Raw genomic sequence first — 14969 nt, forward strand, 5'->3', positions numbered from 1 at the left:
ACTGCAGTCTGGGGACCAAAACTTTTGCTCAGCGTGCATTTTACCTAGTTCAGCTCAGTCCCCTCCTTTCCCTCACAGCAGTTAAGAATAAAGGCAGCAAGGGAGGAAGATGGTTACAAATGACATTAGCTGCTCCTTGGAAACCGTACAGGGCAGTTCTACTCTGTCCTATGGGGTCGCTATGAGTCGGAAACGACTCGACAGCACCTAACAACAACTATATTTTTATGTAAATAATGGGTGCCTTCTATGACTGCCAGTAGCACCCTCCTCCTGCGAGGTATTTTCGTAAGCCCCACTATGCCAATTTTTTTACACGTTTCTATAAAAAAAAAAAAAAAATTAGCATAGCATGCTTACGAAAATACCTCGCAGGGAGAGGGTGCGCGTTATTTGCATAAAATAGGGTAAATGTTTACCGCTGACCTCAGCCCTTACAAGTATTATTTCATTTAGTCTCCACAACTATGTTATCAGGTAGATGCTTTTATTATACCTATTTCACAGATGACGAAATCGAGGCACAGAGAGGCTAAGTCATTTACTGAAGGGCCCACGCACCTGAAAAGCAGCAAAGCCTGATTGCACATCCCAGCGGTCAGACCCTCAGCCTGGACTCTAACCACTGTGCACTGAGGCTTCACTGGGACACAACACAGTTTTACAAACCAAGCATTTGCCATTGCGTCCTGTGAGTTTCCCTTCCCAAGCCTCCTGTGCTACAGTACGAGGCTGTAGCTGCACACATCCGTTTTACTTTCTTCCATTGCTTGCAAGAATAATCAGAAAATAAATGGATGCAATAAAGCTTCATTTATCCAGCTTCACTAGAGAACACTTAAAATTTCAAAATAATTGGCGCTTACCATTTAAACTTCAAACTTTAAAAAAAAAAAATGATTTCCCCTGCTTTCTTACACAGTGGGTGCTGAGCTTAAGTAGCCTTTCTTAGATGGTTCTGAGTCCCCAGAGTGAATATCAATCCATCTGTGCTGCATAACGTGGTGGTCTTTGGAGCACAGACCTCTTTGCCCCTAGGTTCTCGAGCCCCAGAAGCCTGGGACTCTGAATCCAGTCGAGCCTGTGCCGTCTCCTCGCCTGCTGCTGGCATTGCTCACTGTACTACAGTGAGCCTGCCTCCTCTTAACCCGGCTCCCTTCAGGCCTGCCATGAGCTGGAAAGCCTTCAGAAAACCAAGCTGCAGCCAAACCACGACCAAACAGGCTCTAGGAATAGGCCTGCCTGGCTTTCATGGAGTGAAATATTTCCACTGTGGAGCATGGACTTAAGGACACTGCATATTAGTTCTTACTGCTTATTTCCAGGTTCTCAGCTCTTGAAGCCATTTGTGCTTTCTGGAGCAGGGCCTCTGGAAAAGTGAGGTGTTCTCTCGCGGCACAGCTAAAGACACAACACCTTCTGGTTAACCCCAGTACTCAATGATAGGCTTTTTGAGAATACAGTTTCTAATACATTTTACTAGCTACTAGGACCATCAGCACAGTCTCAGTCCATAGACAAGGCTAAATAAGTAGCCCATGAATAAAAGAATGGAAGGGTAGAATGAAGTGAAGGGCAAAGAAAGAAAGAGAGGAGAAGAGGGAAAAGGAAGGTAGAAGGAAGGAGGGGGAGGAAGGAAATACCAGTTACTAACATAATGCAAAGGAGCCCTAGTGGCTCAGTGGTTAAAGTGCTCAGCTGCTAACGGAAAGGTTCTCGGTTCGAAACCCACCAGCAGCTCCGTGACAGAAGAGACCTGGTGACCTGCTCCCATAAAGTTTATAGCCTAGGAAATGCTATGGGGCAGTTCTGCTCTGTCACATAAGGTCACTACGAGTAAGAATCGACTTGACAGCATGCAACAAAAGCAAAGTAATACAAAATGCTGCTGTGACTCTGACATTTTTCTTCAATAAAGTGTTCTCTGTAAGTGTACCCCAGAATTCCATGCAAGAAAAAATAGAAGAATTTGAAAAAGGAAGACAATCCTAAAGTAGAGATTACTACAAATTGGAGTTAGTGGTTCTAATCTTTAGGGGTCAATGTTAGCCTCAGGCAGGTGAATCCCCTTGGGTCTGTCAGGAATGGGTAGTTGGCTACCCACTTACCACACCTTGACTCCATTGATCCCTTTTGGGTACAGAATATTCCAACTAAGCCTGTAGTCAAGCACTGAGTGATGAGGACAGGATCCAGGTGCAGCGCTATGCCAGGCACAAAGAAAAATCAATTCTGTCTTGAATGCTTGCCATCACTCTATAGGTTGTGGTTTGCCAGGGCAGTCCTCCAATAAACTATTTTATTTCCTCATAGCCTCTGTGCCTGCCATTCAGATAGCTCCTACCAGGCTTCCCACAGACAAGATTCCAGCAGGCCCTCCACTAGTATGCTTCTCCCGCCAGGAAGAGTTGGGTTCATATAGAACCACGATCCCAAGTCTGTTTATGCCAGTTGTTCTTGCCTTTTTAATTCTCTAAAATATCCAGACAGCACACAAATCCAAGAAATAGAGCAAAAAAGAAAGAGTAGTTATTATTAGTTGTTTCTACAAAAACTAAGTTAAATGCTTTGTAAACATTCAATCAAGGCAAAACCAGAAAACCAAACCCAGTGCCGTCGAGTCGATTCCGACTCATAGCGACCCTATAGGACAGGGTAGAACTGCCCCGGATAATTATTAATTTAGTCATTCAACATTCAACACATATTTATGACTCGTCAACTGGGTAGTGGCTTAGGTGCCAGGCTACACAAAATCTGCTCTGTCTTATTAACGCCATGCAGTTTAACACTTAGGATCCAGGCGTCTCCTCTCCTCTGCTCCCATCCTCCATCCTCTTATGTTTCCTAATCTCCTCACCCCCTTTTCCTGGTCATTGGCATAAGGCCAGAAGTTCCTGGGTGGTATAATGGCTAAAACAATCAGCTGCTAACCAAATGGTAGGCAGTTCAAGTTCACCCAGAGATGCCTCAGGAGAAAGGCCGGGTGATCTACTTCTGAAAAATCAGCTGTTGAAAACTCTACAGAGCACAGTTCTACTCTGACACACATGGGGTCACCATGAGTCAGGTCAACTTGATGGCAACCGGTTTGGTTTTTTGGTTTGGCATAGGGACACTGACTGACCTGATGACCCTTCCTAATTAGCACACATTTCTTCACCCATCAGGTAAATGTCAGTTTTCCCTCGTCACTCATACCTTGAATATACTTGGGGAATTTTTTTTCCTATACATACAAACATATTCTCCTAACCCATTTCTTTCTTCTCTCTCTCTCTTTCCCTTACTCCCTCCCTGCCCCCTTTCTGTAGTCAAGATCTTTTCAGTTGTCCCAAATAAAGCCACCTTCCTCTGTCTCACTTCCTCAGTCCCTCGTGGTAGCATTTCTAAGCTAAGTAGCTGACAGGCATTTAAGTAATATTACTTTACTGAAGCGTGTATCAAGGAAAAGAAAAGCTTCAAGTTGTAGAAGACTAAAACCAGACGCTTGATCTAGGGCCATCAACCTGTAAAATACCTAAAATGATCCAGAATTCTCCTTCATAAGATCTATGACAATCACCATCTAACTCTATAATCTTCCTAATTATGTCTGCATTTCTTCAAAAACTACTATTCAAAATCAAAGTCACTGAATCAATTTTATTTCCTGCTTTAACTACTTGTTTGGCATTTTCAATAGTTTTGTTTTCTTCTACCTTTTCATTTCAAACAAAAAAAAAATGTCAGCTCTACTAAAACCCTCCAAGAGGTAAAGGAAGAGCCCCAGGCCAAGCAGACTGGCTCTAAAGAGATATTGGCTGGTCATGATAGGCAGCCATCATCATTTATTATACTGCTTCTGGCAAGAAAAATGGGTTTCCTTCCACTCAATTAAGGAACAAACAAATGTGTTATTGTGTATCTCTCCTCTCCGCCCCCCCCCCACACACACATACACACAAAAAAAAAGACACACCGTTTGGAGCAAGTCTTTAAGAAATATAAGCACTTCTGTATCCCTTGTTGCTCTTTCCTCTCTAAATTGTAACAGATGACCCTATTAAAACCAAGCCTGTTGCCATCAAGTCGATTCTGGCTCATAGCGACCCCATGGGACAGAGTAGAACTGCCCCATATTGTTTCCAAGGAGCACCTGGTGGATTTGAACTCCCAACCTTTTGGTTAGCAGCCGTAGCTCTTAACCACCATGCTACCAGGGTTTATGACAAATATTCCTTAATCTAGCACTGGGCTACCCTTTTATCCAAAGCAGGGCTTTTAACCAGTTAGTCCCGGCTCTCACACTCCTGCTGACAATTTACATTTCTAACAAGTTGTCAGGGATTGAATTGTGTCCCCCCCAAAAAATATATGTCAACTTGGTTAGGCCATGTGTGGTTGTCCTCCATTTTGTGATTGTAATTTTATGTTAAAGAGGATTAGGGTGGGATTTGCAACACCACCCTCACTCAGGTCACCTCCCTGATCCAAGGTAAAGGGAGTTTCCCTGAGGTGTGGCCTGCTCCACCTTCTCTCGCTCATAAGATAAATAAATTTTGAGAACCACTGCTCTACTAGCGGTTCTCAGAATTGGCCCCTACTCCCTAATCCTAACCCGCATCATTAGAATTGCTGGGGAGCTTGTTAGAAATGCAAATTGTCAGCAGGGGTTGGAGAACAGGAACTAACTGGTTTAAAGCCCTGGTCCAAACAGATATGTTCTGAAATTTTCATGGTATCCAAGGTTGAACGACAACCCCCTAACTATCTCCACTGAGAGTTAAAATCTTAGTGCCTCTTCTGGTACTGAGCTTATCTGTGATTCTTTTAATTACTACAGACTTAAGCAGGGCAAAGATATACCCTTGCTGCCTTAATACCCAGGGCTTCTCTGTCTCTCTCAGTAAGGGGGAAGCTGGCTTTCTGTCTCTCTGTGGCTTGGCAAAAAGTGAGGGATTTTGAAACTAAATCTCTGCATATCAGAATAGTGAATCCCTTAATGTTTTTTTTTTTTTCTCTCAGGAATCTCCTTGGCAGCTCACTTTAATTTTAACCTGTCCTCTCCATAGGTAAAGAAATCCTTCAGCTTTTCCAATTGATCTTTATACATTTAGTTTCCTTAATAAATATACTTAAAAACAGAAAACCTTACATTTGTGTGTGTGTGTTGGTCATCTACCAATTTTGTCAAAGGCACCCCTACTCTTAAAGTTACCATAGACCTTTTCCCCAGGACATTTTCAAAAGCATTTAAACAAAAAACACTTTTTTTGGGGGGGGGGGTTAAAAAAGATTTACATGGCATTAAAAAAAATTAAATAAAATCAGGGAGTCCTCAGGTGGTGCAGTTAATGCACTTGGCTGCTAACTGAAAGGTTAGAGGTTCGGTCCACCCAGAAGTACCTTGGAAGAAAGGTCAGGTGATCTACCTCCAAAAAGTCACTATTAAAAACCCTGTGGAACACAGTTCTACTCTGACACACACAGAGTTGCCATGAGTTGGAATTAATACTACAGTAAATTTTTTTTTTTTTTTTAAAGCTACAAAATGGTTAATGGGTAACTGGTTTATGAAGAAGAAAACTTGATGGAAATCTCCAGCTGAGATCTCCCAGAGAATCCATCCTCATGACTCATATTTTCTTTCCCCAGTCCTGACAGCAGGACTCTTGGAGAAATACCCTGCTGAGCAGCCCTGGTCAGACCATCCCTTCAGCAGGACTCTAAAAGCCTGTCCAGACTTGCAGAGACCTAACACTAGGACAACAGAGCCACGTTTAGCTTTCAACTATGCCCACCCCGCTAATTTCAAATCTATGAGCAATGTCTCTGAAATAATGCTCAGCTTGGGGTGGGCCCATCAGCCTCCCTCTGGCGGGGGATGGCCTTCAGACCACACGCCATGCTCAGATCATTACAGGAGGCTAACTGTTTGCAGGGACATCAATTAAAATTCCAGGACATCAAGAAGAGACTTTGCAAAAGGAACTTCTCCCTAGAAACCCCCTTCCTGTGTAGCCCGGGTGGCCCCATACTTGAGGATCCTCAAGTGCTTTGAGGGGCCTTTCTGATGGCAGCCAGACTTACACCTGCTAACAACCACACGTCGAGCCCACCTTTGATCATGCCATTGCTCTTTGTGTCCAGTTCAGTGTCGGACTGTGATCTTCATGTCTCTGCTTCCCACTGAGCCCTAGTGCTCAAATTTACTGTCGTCCCCAAGTGGCCCAGTGGGCCAAGTGCATTTCTCACTAGTCTGCGGTTTGAAGTGATATTTTAGAGCTTCCACAAACAGGATGAATGTTTTATGTCTTAAAATCTCTCTTAAACTATTTTTGAAGCTATGGTTCAAAAATGCACACATGTTAATTTATATCAGGTACGAAATATTACCCCTGAAGAAACCATCACACGTTACCTGGGGCTTCCCTGTTAATGGCTAGATCTTGCACAGGTTTCAGAAAGACATTTTCCCTGCTTTCTCTGACTGTATCTAACATGCTTGTGACTATGTCACTGATGAAGAGGATTGCAGCTCTGCACTGGTCTGTGTATTGCAAGCCCGCTCATGTCTGCTTAGGTAAAATTATACAAGCAACTATATGCCAAAGCTCATACACACACTACACTCAGTTAAAAGCCCAGCAGGGGCCCGGGAGCATCTGCCTGGCAAGTGCTCCAGCCCTGGTTGTGCAATCATGTGTGGTATCATCATAATAACATATTACAGATCATTTTACTTTTTATTCTAAGTTCTGGGTATATGGAGCTAACTTGCAGCTATAAAAAATAAATAAAAAACCAAAATATTCTTAGTGACTCAACTTCCTTAGTGACTCCATTTTGAAACAAAGAAAAAATCCTTTCTACTCCTTCCAGGTCCTGAATCAATTTATTTAAAGAGTATTCTAAGATTAAGGAGCCCTGGGGGTGAAGTGGTTAAGGCAATTGACTGCTAACCAAAAGGTCAGCGGTTCGAAACCACCAGCAGCTCCACAGGAGAAAGATGTGGCAGTCTGCTTCCACAGAGATTTACGGCCTCGGAAACCCTATGGGTCACTATAAGTCAGAATCAACTCGATGGCAGTGAGTTGATTCTAAAATTGCAAGATGAGCTGCACTGAAGAACTATCACCACTTACAAGTACTTACCTACAGGGATCAGGATTTACTTAACAGTATGCTAAAACATTTATGCTAAAACAAAGTGAAAAAGTAATCTAGACACGGAGGCTGATGTACCAGCTACCATCTATAAATCCTGATTTGGAATTCTGGCATTGATCAAAACAGGCTGGTTGTTCTCACGTGTAAACTGCATGGTGGTGATGGCTGCAGAGCCTGGTGAACATACTGAATGTCACTGAGGTGTCCACATGAAAACGGCTGCAGTGGCAAATGTTTCGGAATATATATTTTACCACAATAAAATAAATAAATAAATTTATATTAGAAAATACTGCCATGATCTATCGTATGTATTGAGATTTTTCACAGGCCTTTGACTGAAAAACATTTACAAAGCATTCTGTCAGCTTAAAAAAAAAAAGTTCAAATATAACTCCCCTAAAAAAAATTTTCTTTTTTTTTAACAACATAGGCTATAGTTCAAACACTCTGGTCCTTATCCTGCGGGCTCTGCACGTAAGGAATCAGATGCCCGTGATTTAAGCTCACTAACCATTGGTATTTTGATCTACAAAATAGGGATAATAGTGCAATGGAGGTTCAGTGGTAGAATTCTCTCTTCCGTGCTCAGGGACCTGGGTTCGATTCCCAGTCAATGCACCTCAAGCTTCCAGGTCTATTTGGATAAGTGCTATGGCTGCTCATCAAGAGGTTCTAAAAACTAGCCACTGAAAATCCTATGGATCACAATGGCCCAATCCACAACCAATCATGGGGAGGCCCAGGACCAGGCAGTGTTCTGTTCCCTGGTGCATAAGGTCACCGTGAGTTGGGGGCCAAGCTAACAGCAGCTAACACCACCACCTACTTCCCTCCTACGGTTGGTATAAGGACCACATGAAAATGCAGGTGAACATCACAGACACTTAGAGCAGAATGGACCAAAGAAGTCACCTTTTAAAAATCAATTTTGACATCAATTTACTCAAAATCTGTGGGGATAGAGCCAGAGAACAATATTTTTTAAAGGTCTTTGGGTAATTTTATTGGGCAACCATGGTAAATATCCACTTATCTAGTCATACCTTTATTTAAGAACAAAGTCTGAGGCCTAAACAAAGTCTCCCAGCAAGCAGTGGACCAGAGCTTGGCACCTGGGCCTTTGGATCTCAGGCCAAGCATCATCTCTCACCATAGGACCCAGCTACCTGGGCCTCGGGGCAGCAACCGATTACACGCATGTACACATTATGCCCAAATGATCAGTAAGATGCAGACACTTAAGGCCAGTTAGTATAAGAAACAGCAATGCAAAACTCAAATATCAAATTTCTCATTCTCCCATTTTCTTTTTTAAAGGTTTTCCCCTTACCTGAGAGAGCCCATGGAATAAGAAACCATGATGCTGGGAGTCCAGGGAAGAGCTAGGGCTCCTCAGAGATGAGCCCTATCCTCTGCAGATGGAAGTGCTGTTCAGCTCCTACAGGAAGAAAAGCAATGTTATTTTTAGCATCATTTGCTCAGGAAGGTTCTAGACACCAAAGAGACACTGACAGTTCTCTGAGGAGTCTAAGCGGGCCAAAGAAACCAGAAGTGGGCAAGGGAAGACATTTTTAAAAAATACCACTGCTCAGTTACCAGGATTTCCCAATTAAAATTTGATTATGTATGAACACGAGGTAACAGGTGCATGAAACACCCAGTAGTATCTCAGCGTCTGACCCACAGAAGATGTTCGATAAACTTCCAGCTTGATTACCTCAGACTCTGAGCTAATAGTGGAGATGACATTAGACAAACCTGCACTGGAAATCCAGCTCATCTGTTATAGGCTACTTGACCATGAGAAAGTCATTTCACCTCTATCTATGTATCTGGGGTTCTCCAACCATACAGTGAGGGTAAAAATACTGCCTAACAATACAAAGAAGTACTGACACATACAACAATACGGATAAACCTTGAAAACTTTATGCTAACTGAAAGAAACCAGACACAAAAGACCACATATTGGGCGATTCTGTTCACAGGAAATGTCCAGAATAAGCAAATCTATAGAGACAGCAAGTAGATTCTTGGTTGCCAGGGGCTAGGGGTTAGGAGGGGGTAATGGCAGAGCATAGAGTTTCTTTCTGGGGTGACAGGATGTTCTAAAATTAGATTGTGGTGATGGTTGCACAATCCTGTGAATATACTAAAAACCACTGAATTCTACCCTTTAAATGGATAAAATGTATGGTATGTGAATTGTATCTCAATGAAGTGGTTTAAAAAAATACTGCCTTAAAAAAAAATGACTCCAGGTTGTCGTGAAGATTGAATGAGGTGATGTAAGACCATACTTAGCCCAGTGCGTGGCATGCAATGACACTCGACCAACGGTTGCTCTGACGATACAGAAGCAAGAAGAGGTCAAGCAACACTAAATGTGTTGTTGTTGTTAGGTGCCATCAAGTTTATTTCAACTCCTAGCCACCCTACATGGCAGAGTAGAACTGCCCCACAGGGTTTTCTAGGCTGTAATCTCCACAGGAGCAGATCACCAGGTTTTTCTACCGAGGAGCCGCTGGGTGGGTTTCAACAGTCAACCTTTCAGTTAGCAGCCAAGCGCTTAGCCATTTTACTACCAGAGCGTCTTTAAAATGTGTTATCACAGGTAAAAACAAGTAGGCAAAACCCCTCATCTACAAATACTACTTTACTCAGGAGCCCTCACTAAACAGAATTTCCAAACATTATCAAGTAAGCCAACAGTCTCAAAGGCAAATGATAAATAGCAACAGAAAGACCCCAAACGAAGGTTTGGTTGGGATATAATGGAATTTAGGAAGAAAACGGCCTCCTCTTTCCTTGCATCTCCTTGCAGGGAAAGACAAATAAAAGCAGCATGGTTTCAAGGTGAGCCCAGGGCTCCTCGCTAATAAAGACCAAAATCATCGGTTTCCAAATCCCTTCCCAGGACTTCAAACGTTCTTCTTACTAGGAAGTCAGGGGACAAATTACCAGGAATTAAGAAGAGACAGTCATAAGAGCCAGAAAATTACATTTGCAGGGACAAAAAAAAGCAAACAAAACAAGATTTAAAAAGTTACCACCAGCCCTTTCTGGAGGTTCGTAAGGAAGTAAAGCCTCTTAACTGTAATCACTCCTAATTAGCCATCAGCAACTAATGAAATTACTCATGGTATTGAAGACCCTTCAACTCTTGGCTGTCAGCCAGGAGTTATACTGAGCTCCACCAGGAAGAAGGCCAACAAGTGTGAATTGGAACGGTTGTAACTCTTCCCCAGTTGAGGCGTGGTCTTCTTGCTCTTGGCTGGGGAGCAGGTATGCGAGGAGACGGGGAATTTAACTTAGGAGTCAGATGAAGTCTTTGCCAGACTCTGGATAATAATCCATAAATATTTATTCAATATGTGGTATGCTCAGTCCTTGAGGTGCGAGGGGAGTCCAGAGAAGGATGAGTCAGTGAGGACTCTCTTTAACAATCCAGCTTAGGTGAATAAGATTTAGGGTCACGGGAAGGTCAGAGAAAAGGATGTTGTTATCCAGAACCACAAAGGGGAAATAGTGTCACCTACAAACCCTAAGTACAAAACAAGTTAGTTCAAAAGAAGGGGAGTCCCTGGAAAGGGCTGGTGTGGCCTCGCCAAGTGTCTTAGTTACTTAATGCTGTTATAGCAGAAATACCACAAGTGGATGGCTTTAACAAATGGAAATTTATTCTCTCTCAGTCTAGGAAGTTACAAGTCCGAATTCAGGGTGCTAGTTCCAAGGGAAGACTTTTCCTCTCTGTCAGTTCTGGGGGAAGGTCCTTGTCATCAATCGTCCCCTGGTCTAAGAGCTTTTCAATACAGGGACCCCGGGTCCAAAGAACATACTCTGTTCCTGGAGCTTCTTTTTTGGTGGCATGAGGTCCCTCCTTTCCATTTTCTCATCTTTAAAATGGGGATACTATTTGTAACTACCTCAAAGTGTTATTGTGAGTATTCAATATTTATTGAGACTATGCATGGCCTGGCTGCTAGAAATACACACATACATACACATTCACACACTGCAGGCATGGTCCCTGCCCTCAAGAAAATTACAGTCTAGATGCTAGCAGATTACAGGTAGTCCCCGGCTTATAATGGGGTTTCGTTCAAATGACTCCGTCATAAATTGGTTCTGATGAAAGTCAAATACTTAATCTTTTTTTTCATTATTATTGTCTTTTATTATCAGTATCTTTATAAATTTGATCTTTATCTGTCTTTAGGGGTTGCAAACATTACACATAAACTTACAGACATGATGACATCAGCAAATTAACCGCTGCGACATTGTAAGCAGTGCATATTACTAACAAGAAGGTGTACAAACAAATAAAAAAAAAACAGACGTTCATAAGTGCAGTTCATCATAACTTAAATACTTCATAAGTTGACGACTACCTGTATAAACTTCTAACTAAAACATAAAGAAGTATAAAAACAAAATTGTGATAAACCAGTCGCTGTCGAGTCGCCTTCAGCTCACAACAACCCCATGTGTGTCAGAGTAGAATGGCGCTCCATAGCGTTTTCAATGGCTGATTTTTCAGAAGTAGATCGTCAGGACTTTCTTCCAAGGTTCTTCTGGGTAGACTCAGACCTCCAACCTTTTGGTTAGTAGCAGAGTGTATTAATTGTTTGCACTACCCAGGGACACCAAAATTGTGATAAGAGCCATAAAACAAAGTCCACCGTACCTCAGAAAGCATACTGGTCAGGGGTCAGAGAAGGCTTCTCTGAGGAAGTGATCTTTTTGCTGGAGCCTGAGGGGTGAGCAGGAGTTAGCTAGGTGAAGAGAGAGCTAAAAGTATGCAAGAGAGAGGAAATTGTGTGTATAAAAGGCCTAAGGCAGGACCCAGTGAGGCCTATGTGAAGAACTGAAAGAAACAGTGTAGTGGAAACAGGACAAACCAAGGAAAGCGTGGGGAGAGCTGACCCCGTACTTTGAGGTAAAATCCCTAGAATATGATAATTGAATGATTGAGGGAGATAAGGAAAAGAGAGGTGGCAATAATGACTCCCTCCAGATTTCTGGTGAGTGGAGGTAGCATAATGCGTTAATGTAGCTTTTCTGGTTTTGTCATAAAAGGAAGAACAATGTCGAGGAAAAAGGTTACATGTGGAACAGTGGTCTCCAGAGTAGGAAAAGAAGTCGACCAGCTTAAACACTAGGAAGCGGCCATCTAAGAAGCATCAATTGGTCTCAACCCACCTGAAGCAAAGGAGAATGAAGAATACCAAAGACATAAGGTAATTATGAGCCCAAGAGACATAAAGGGCCACATAAACCAGAGACTACATCAGCCTGAGACCAGAGGAACTAGATGGTGCCCAGCTACAACCGATAACTGCCCTGGCAGGGAACGCAACAGAGAATCCCTGATGGAGCAGGAAAACAGTGGGACGCAGACCTCAAATTCTCATAAAAAGATCAGACTTAACGGTCTGACTGAGACTAGAAGGGCCCCGAAGGTCATGGTCCCAAGACTTTCTGTTAGCCCAAGACTGGAACCATTCCTGGGGCCAACTCTTCAGACAGGGATTGGACTGAACTATAGGATAGAAAATGATACTGGTGAGAAGTGAGTTTCTTGGGTCAAGCAGACACATGAGACTATGTGGACAGCTCCTGTCTGGAGGGGAGATGAGAAGGCAAAGGGGGACAGGAGCTGGCTGAATGGACATGGGGAATACAGGGTAGAGAGGAGGGGTATGCTGTCTCATTAGGAGGAGGGAAACTAGAAGTACATAGCAAGGTGTATACAAGTTTTTATGTGAGAGACTGACTTGATTTGTAAACTTTTACCTAAAGCACAATAAAAAAAAAAAAAAAAAAGAAGTCAACCAGGAGAACATCTTAAGTTATCAAGACAATTTGAAAACAGATTTACAACTACTGCTGATACCACAAACCTCACCCTCTGTGTACTATGCCTTCGGATATTTGCTCATAATAGAAGGAAGCCATCATGATTAGCCTGTCATTATGAAATATTATTTTTTTCCATCTTCATCTCATTCTTTTAAAAGTTACATTTTGGGTGTATGTTTTAAACAGTCACACAATACGTTGATAGGTAAATAAATACATAACCAGGCATACTTTGGGGTCGCATACACATTTTTTTTTACTGATGTGGGTGTACGATCCAAAAAAAAAAAAAGTTGGAGCCCACTAGTCTAGTATGTTCTTTGGCCAACTTCTTCCCAGGTTTGATTAGTACTGTTTTACCTCATAATATGGTTGACGAGCTTCAACTAGGGCAGCAGAACTAGCTTTGCCATTTTCTCATTGTTTACTTGTACTTCCATGATTAAAGCAGGTCTGCTTTCCAAACTGAGGTCACGACCCATTTGTCTGTCATGAAATTAATTTCGTGGGTCATGACCAGGATTTTTTTTTTTTTAATGAAAGAGAAAATACCAGCATTTATCACTCATGGAAAGGGTAAGTATTTCTTCCTGTGGCTCACAGTCAGAGAAGTTTGAAAGCCCTTGCTCTGGAAGACCAGAAGTCCTCAGAGGATTCTAACTGTGATTTGGGGGAAGAAGATTGTAAAGATGAGGCAAAACCATATTATACAAGCCCCTGAAAAGCGGTGCTCTGAGAATTTTGATGAGATGGCAAGAAAAAGTCATTGTAGGTTCTGGAGTAGGGAGAGACCTGATGAAAGTGAGACTTTCTGAAAATAACATTTGGCAAGAGTGTGCCGAGTAGATTGAGTAAACATGCTATCTACGGAATTGAGTCTGCCTTTTGAGGTTTGCTTCTGTTGATTTATAACCTTTCTTGACAGTGAACAAAAAAAATCTAACAATCTAGTTTCTGTTAGAACATATGCTCCCTGGGGAATGGAGGCCCCACCTTCTCTCCATTCCAGAAAGATCCAACAGGAAGGCTGAATAAGTCACCTCACTTGGTTCAAGCCAGAGTTGCAGTCCCCACACACAATGAAGAAGCAGGAGGCCACTAGGGCTCAGGAGGGCAGGGACAGAAGGAGAGGCCACAACAGATCTAACCCAGGGCAGGGAATAGCTCCTCTGACCCCAAAAGATGCCACTATACCCTGAACAACTATGCTATTCTGCTGTCCCTTGCCCACATGCCCACTGCTGATTATCTTTCCTGCCCCTTCTCCTCACAGGTTGACCAGAACTACTGGAAGAACCCACCGGACTTTAGCTTGTACCACACAAAAGGATCTTCTCAGCCTTTCAAGCCTGGCTTCACAAAGACCCACCTCGAAGCCACATTCCAACCTTCCATACAGTCTCCACTCCCCTCAATCACACTGCCCACTGGAATTCCCACACCTGTAAAACAACCACCCAGACAAACAAAAGCTCTAGTCTCTGGGGAGAGGAAGTGACTCACCAGCACAAGAATGAGGACCAGAGATTTTAGAAGGAGATAGTTCCAGACCCAAAGTTCAGCACCGAATAAAACATGGTGAGAACAAGGTCCCAGAACCTGCCTGTTCTGAAAGCCACCACCTGAGGTCATGAGAGATGGAAGTCTCCACACTGGGTGCAGATCTGTCCTGTCTTCGCCAGCCTCACCGACACGCTCTCCTGCCGGTGCCGCCATTTATACAGCACTCTTCACAGGAATCAGCTTTTATTAAGCGCATGATATGGGATGTTGGTCATATTAATTAATCCTCACGGCAAAACTGAGGCAACACAGCAAGTTGAGAATAGGGCTCAGACTTGAATGCAGACCACCGACACCAATGCTCGTTCTCTTTTCACCCTATCATACTCACTTCCTCTCACCTAGAAGAAATACAACCAGAATGCTCCTTATGAGCAAGGATGGTT

This window comes from Loxodonta africana, chromosome 13, assembly GCF_030014295.1.
Source record: "Loxodonta africana isolate mLoxAfr1 chromosome 13, mLoxAfr1.hap2, whole genome shotgun sequence".
NCBI lineage: Eukaryota > Metazoa > Chordata > Mammalia > Proboscidea > Elephantidae > Loxodonta > Loxodonta africana.